This window comes from Simochromis diagramma, unplaced genomic scaffold, assembly GCF_900408965.1.
Source record: "Simochromis diagramma unplaced genomic scaffold, fSimDia1.1 OVJJ01000602.1, whole genome shotgun sequence".
Lineage (NCBI taxonomy): Eukaryota > Metazoa > Chordata > Actinopteri > Cichliformes > Cichlidae > Simochromis > Simochromis diagramma.
The window spans coordinates 827,900-835,617 of record NW_024387040.1 but is presented as its reverse complement, the minus strand read 5'-3'; positions in this window follow the sequence as shown (position 1 = coordinate 835,617).

The window sequence follows — 7,718 nt, the reverse complement described above, 5'->3', positions numbered from 1 at the left end:
TAGTGCTTTCATAGTACATGAATGAATGAATGGACAAAGTGGAAACGTTTAAAGATGAACACGTGTGACATTTGGGTACAGAAGGTAATGACTAACATGCCATAGACGCAAGAAATGAGGAGGGCAAATTACTGATAGCGTGCACTACTCGGATTTGCCAGATTAAATATTAGGTCCATCAGCTTGGAGCTATATTTGGCAGTTTCACGAAAACATGAAAGCCTGCCCACAGCATGAGCTAAACAACGTGCACGCATCCTGCACTCTTTACCTCCACTGTCACAGCAACCTTTGGCGTCAGCGTACATTTTCCTATTTCGAGGTTGAATCTTTTTTTTTTTTTTTACACGTTAATTTATGTTGAAGTAAAGTGAAACCTTAGCGAGGACGGAAGTAATGTCACATGCTGCGTAAGGCAGGACGTGATTCCTGCGTGATTCCTTCGCTCAAAAGCCACAAGAACCGCGGGAATAGAGGGAGGACGAACACGTATAGTTTCAAACTGTAAAGCCATAACTTTGAAGAATTTCAGCAGCAATGAAGACGCACTCGATACTGCCCGCTTCCAACATTAGCCCGAGGTGAATATGAATGAAGAATGACCAATGGTAAGTAATAAAGCATGCCACTTAGGTACACCCAAATGGCCTACGATGGTGACGCACTGAATTAAACTCACTTAAAACCATTAAATCGGTGACAAGTTAGCGCTGATATCAGGTCAGTGTTAATGCATGAATGAAAATGCAAACATGCAAAGCCAGTACCAGGTAAAGCAGCGTAGTCTAGCGTATTCGAAACTTACCGGGAGCTGACTACACGCGCATCCGTCTCACTGCCTTCTCCGACGAGCGACTGGCGCATTTACTGTTTAGAGACTTCAGAGTTTTCCACATAGGGGAATTCCGTGCTAATAACTTCCCATGTGCCAGTAATAAGGAAACTGAAATAGAAATAGGATTTACGGGAATTCGCTCATGGCTTACAGGAATTGGTAGATTAATGAAAGACTTCTTGAAATCCCACTCAAGTTTAAGTTCAGTAAGATACCAAATCATGCATTCGTATAAACACGCGCACACATATACATATGTTAATAAACTCCATACAGAAAGAACACATTGACTGCGCTAGAACCCAAGTCAAAAACAAGATTTCAGTTAGAGTACAGGTGACTAAAAAAGTAAAGTGATCCTACTGAATGATCTAGAGTGTGGAGTTCAGTACTTGACTAGTACCTGCTCATTTTAATTGTTTGGTTAGTTAAAAGTGTGTCAATTTCTAACTTCTTAATAGTATGTGGAGCAGTTTAACTGCTTGCTTTGCATTGTATTAAATAGCATTAACATGATTTGTTTTCTTTTAAAAAAAAAGTACATAGACATGTATAGTCAAGTAAAATGTGCAAACTCCTCTCTGAAATCGAGGGAAGTTTAAAGTAGTGTTGAATGAAAACTTTTGAGTACAGTCACAGTAACTCAGAATTGCGCTTGCGTCAATGTACTATCAATACTTCAGTTCGAGGAAAAACTTCTGTGAACCTACTGGAATTACCAGGAGTTTTGCTTTCGTGACTTGTAAAATGTAGTTGGATCATCGTCAAAGTCTCTGACCAAATGGGAAATAAAGAAACTTTTTGTGTCCACTCATGGCTGCTTCTAAAGGTACTTCGTCATAGTTATTCCAGTTAAGGAGATAAGATTTGGAGCATAGTTGTGGAGGTGCCCCTCCCTATTAATCGAGGGATACAAAGTCTGTAATGTCAGTGTGGCTCTTCTGAAAAACTATTGGTGTGTCACCATTCACAGGACCTTTGAGGAACTGCATTGAAAAGATGCAAAAAGATGAAAAATGTCTCAAAGGTTTTTAAAGTCCTGCGTTTCAACAGTAAAAATAAATTACCTGTAAAATACAGAAAATTCATGATTTGTTACTACTTGAAAGGATCATTTCAAGAGAATGATCTACAATCCTGAACAGGTGAACTAAAACACAAGGGCAATAGTAGAAGACGTGCAGAAATCTTTACAACTTGCTAAAGCATGTGTTCACGTGTGAGAGAAATGCTAGTGCTATTTCCTTACTACGTCTACGGCTCACCTCTGAGGAGAGGTGAAACTGAAGTTAAAATCCCAGCGCAACACTTGGAGCAAAGCCTCATCTGAGTTGTGAAGCACGGTGGAGGGACCATCATGTTTTAGGGTTGCTTTTCTACTTCAGGGTCTCGGTGGCTTGTACTCCCTGAAGAGATCTCAAAATAGTACAAAGAAATTTTACAGGTGGAAATATCGACAAAGTTCTTTGACCAGAAGCATAGGAATGTTATAATTAAATAGATCAAATTTTAGAAATATTTCATTCAGTAATGCTGGTAATTCAACAGGTTCACAAATCTTTACTTGCAACTCTGTGTAGTAGGTTTATGTGTAACATTATGACAATTATTTGATCGTTGCTTTTGCTTTTTTTGCAGTGTTTGGCTGTGGTTTAAAAATGTTAGGTGCATTAGTATGAACTGAAAAATGTATATAGTATTTTCTTTGTCTATCATGCAACCAGAGCTGTAAGCAGAATAAGAATGACCTCAGCTTTGGAGACACTAAATCGTGGTGCCTGGGAACCAAATTGTCCTAAATGTAATTTATTGTCAAGTGTGACGGAGGTTCCTCATTTGCTGTTATAATGTCAAGACTGAATGAACATTTCAGCATTTCATTCATTGCTGGAAGGGTTGGCCACAAATTTCGGAACTGAAATCTGTCCGAAAGCAACAGAAACCTGTTTGAAGAAATACTTAATCCATGAGAAAACTTCTGCCACCGAGTGTCAGTGTTACAAACTCCTCAAGGCTTCATTTAAGACTGTCATTTTAGCTCATTACGTTTAATGTGACACTTTGGTAAATATACTTAAATCTGGAGAGATTAAGATTTGCTCATAAAACACTAACAGGCGGGACATGTTTTACGAAATTCAGCGAAAGATTCCATCCGTGACACACACAAATCTAATTCGACTATAAAAGAACTCGTTAACTTTTTAATCATTAATCCTAACAGTAGTAATCGCTCTTCTGTGATCAAAGGGACATTGTCATGCACCCACACATACTTGATTAGAAACCCTATTGCTACATATGTAGTGCAACATATCTTCAACCTCATTTGGAAAAAAAAAATGTAACTCTTCTGTCTCCTACACATAGTCAAGACATATCGGGTTAAGTAATCAGCAGCATGCATTGTTTTTCTTGTGCATAACTCACGATGTGCAGTCTTTCCAGATTTGAAAGTCACCTGTGCATTTCACAGAGGAGGGCACAGCTGGTTGTTTAAACTGCTTTTTATGCAAATATGTTTTAGATTTTTTGGCTGACCGCTATGTTTCTGTCTCACTCTTTCTCTCCCTGTATCCCCTACACTCTGACCCTAATCCTTAAGCCTCTTTTTTGCATCAGTTTCCTTCTTCTCCTTCTTCTACCTCTCTCTCTGTCCTGTGGTAGTGTACAACTTGATAACATCAGAAGTGATTATATCACCATCATTCAAACTGAACTGCAGAGGACAGTAAGTAAGACACTGATTCTATTTTTATGCCAAGTTTGTTTTAGATAACTATTTGAACTTACCATGTAGACACGCTGCTTAACCCCAAACATTGTGTGCTCAGTTGTGACTCTGTATGTATACAGATATATATCAGCTGGGCTAAAGGTCTTTGTTGTAATCTAAGAAAAAAGCATTACAGCTCAGTTACAGCTCAAAGGCTAATTCCCCTCTAATACAGATGGATTGATGTATCCCAGGATTTCAGTATAGATCATATTAACTGTACAAAAATCATATAGGTGTATATATGACATATGATCACCAAGGACGAGATGGAAAAAGTGTAATAGGAAGCAGCCAGGTTACAGCAAAAAATTTAGACACTGGAGGTGGGAATGGTGCAAAAGGAGCTGCAACCTAATATTTGGCATCAGATGTTGGACTTTCACCTAATCCTTTTTAAGTACTGGCAAGAAATATCTGGAGGCAGCTGTACAGGGAGAATGAAACTAAGGCAAAACAAGGAAAAGAAGCTGGTTTGCGTGTTTGGCGTGAAACATGAAGTTAGAAAGAGTCACTCACATGCTATTTCAAGGTCAGCTGTGCAATTAAAAATACACTTTTAAGCCAGCTCACACTTCCTGTCAGTTTATAAATCTAACAAGTGGTCTCTGGAAACTTCTTTTCATACAGTGCAAGGTTACTACAGATATGCACTGTAAATAATTGCCATTTACTGTAACTAGCTACTATTTACAGTATATATATATATATATATAGACACAGTGCAAACCCACAACTACAGTCGCCTCTCTGTTACAATAATAGAAAACCCCAACAATCAGACACCCCTTGAAAGCAAGCACTTGGCGACAGTGGGAATAAAACAATTCCTTTTAACAGAAAGAAACCTCAGTATTTACAATTAAGCAAAGTTTGGGGGGGGGTGCCTTTAGTTGTTGTAAGGTTTTGATCGGAAGAAATATTGCTCAGCATCAACATTTTTCTCTTCTATCTATGGACACCACCAAAAATATTAAAAGCAATATGTCCTTCCAACATTCTGAAAAATAACAAAAAACACTAGTTGCTTTTTGAATGTTTGAACAATCTTTAGTGGTATGACTAACATTGACTACTTCATGTTTTGTTCATTCAAGACAGAAGAAATCACAAGCTTGCTGCAAAACTCAGACTGTTCAGTATTCTCACACAAGCTACGCAACTGCACACCAGGCAACGCAGTGAGTCATAATTATTCTGTATCTATCAGATAAAATGCATAATGATGATACATTTAGAAGGTAGCCCTTTTTAACATGCACCTGTTCACCACTGCTCTACGCAGTCAGGCATTGCATTACCATAATCATAATCGTAGCTGGACCCAGGTGTTTAGCTACGCAGCTTAATAATCATTTCAGATTTTGTAGTCGCTGATCGTACTGCATAGAGTTCATTGTTAAGTTTAAAAGGTCTCACCTCTCTTCTGCAGACGTCTGTGCGTACCTTACATAACCTAACCTGCAAAATGCGGAGTTTACCGTTTCTCCAGATGACTCTACAACTGATCACATCTGTCGAAATTTCGATGAGTTGCCATTGTCGTGAGAAATCAGTAAGTCTTGACTTTTTACACATTATCTGATTATAATGTTAAGAAATTTACCCCAAGCCTAACCCAACCACACTATTAAAACCACCTGCACGATATTTTGAAGGTCGCCCTCATCTCGCCTCGTGTTACAGCTCTTACCATTCAGGGTATGTGCACCTGTCCTCTGAGGGTGTCTGGCACTGAGGTGCTCTGGGTTGCAAAGTAGGTCCTCTGTGGATCAAGTTTATTCTGTACATGAATGCTCAGTTGGATTGGCCTTAGATAGTCAACACCTTGGACTATTTGGCCCATTTTTTGAACTCTTTCTGGTAGAGAAGATTACTGCTATGATTTTTGTTTCTATTGCAGTCATATTGCAGTGCTTTGCACTCTATGAGTTATTCACTTCATCTGACATCAGCCTAAATGTTGTAGCTGATTGGTGGAAACATGCAGTTTAAGTTCACGTTTGTACTTTAAACCTTGGAAGTGACCAGCTTAGGAAAGTATTTCTTTCAGTTTCTCTGACTGAGATGCAACATTTAACATTGACAACTGACGGAATGGAATGTTGGCTGGCTGAAGCGTTTTATCTTGCCAGACAGTGGATGACTCACTGACAGGTGATGAAGCTGCCCGGCTTTAAGAGTTAATTCAAACAGAAGACTGTTTGTTTCTTAAACTACTTTACCTGGTAACAGGGTATAAGAGTAGGAGAGACTCGAAAGAGGCAGGTTGGTCTCTCATTGGTTATGCTTGTGGTAATCTCTCCTCACCTTACTGAGGGAGATAATTCAAAGAATGCTATAGAAGTTTTTTACACAAACTATCATGGGAAAAAACAGCCCAAGTAGTTCTAGATCAGTGACGCACCGTGTTGTTCACCCAAACTTCATTTTAAGAGTTGGATCAGAATCAGATTATATGATTCAGATTCATTGCTGAAGTCTGAGTCACACAGCAGAGCAAACCGCGGACTCGCAGAGTGCACAAAGTCTGACCAGACAAGCTCATGCTTAAACATAGTGGCTCACATTGTGACATATTTGATTTGATTTATTTTAAACAAACTTGCATTGTGCAAAGATCAGCCACTTTTCACTCAGTTCTTCATGATGCAGAAGCAGGGAAACAGGCACACACACAGCAGCTCTTCTGGAGTGTTCCCAGCATGCAGTGGTTATATACTTCACAAAACGTGCAAAAATCGGGTCCTGGCATTTAAGCGGGTGTTACTTAATACTTGCCTAAACAGTTTAACATGGCAACAGTAATACAGGAATACCACAGTAAATCTTCGAGATGTTGACTTGGGCTCCAAATCGCTTGGATGTGAATCCAACTGTGGCATTGTATGGTGATTGTAATCTACGCTTCAGTTTTCTGTGCAAAGAGTTAAGTTGGTGTGTTTCAGTTCGCAATAAGGGATAAATAGTCATCAATAACGTGCAGGCTACGTTGCTGTGACAGTACATATTTGCTAAAAATGCCTTCATAATTTATCATTGTAATGCTAATTCCTTACCTTTATCCACTTGACTCAACAATAATTAGCATGTGTCTGTGTTTTACTGACTAGATCAAAATGCCCACTGAGAGTTTAAAGAGGAGAAGGGGAGCAACAAGACGAAGGAGGAACGAGGTGACGAAAAACAGAAAGGAGACTAAAAAACTGTGCAAAGCCAAGGCAATTCTTTCCGCCATGACTGAATGCTACCAGATGCTAAACTCTCTATAAATGGATACCTGAATCCAAACTCAATCACAGCATGAAGCTCAAAACTTTCATGCGCTGTCAGTTCCTCTGCAGTATGCATTGCTTCGGTGGATTATGCGAGGAGGAGCTTCCACTTCATTTAAGCTTTCCTGTCAAGTACCAGTATATTTCTGTAGCAGCTGTTTCAGGTGTTGTATGACTACTGACTCTTCAGATAAGTTTCCCAGCCACACAGAAGCAAAATATTCAGTCAAGCGGAAATGAAATTCCTAAGTCTTCCTAATATCCTGATTTCCCACACACTAAGGACCAGCTGCATATACAACCTTTTATGCAGCATCATGTGGACTACAAACAGTTTGAGGTGCATGTTTTCTTTTTTTATTATCACAGCAAAGCGTTTTAATAGCTGAAGTTGTGTTTAGCTATAAAAAGTGGATATGATTAACTTTAAAGGTGCTTAAACTGAACTTTGTTTTTCCAAGCACTTGCTACGACATTAACTTGCACTTAGTAGTGGCTGCTGAAGCATGACTAGGAAATATTAAGGTGCTCAGATATAGTTTTGCTTTCACTTTGGATTGGAATAACTAGCCCTGGCAGATCTTTGTTATCTTGGTTATCCAAAACTCCTCAATTTTTGTTTTTAATTTTCCTGTCCGGGGAGTTGTTTTAGGCTGTGTGTCAAGGTACGGTCTGAGATGACACTGTGTTGATTACTCATTGACAATGATTTATATATTAAAAGCATGCTTTGCCACAGTTATTTAAGCTCAGGTCACAGACCTTTTTTTTTTTCCTATCCTGGGATATAGCTACAGTACGAGCTTTTACTGTCACAATCAGTTGGTGCTCT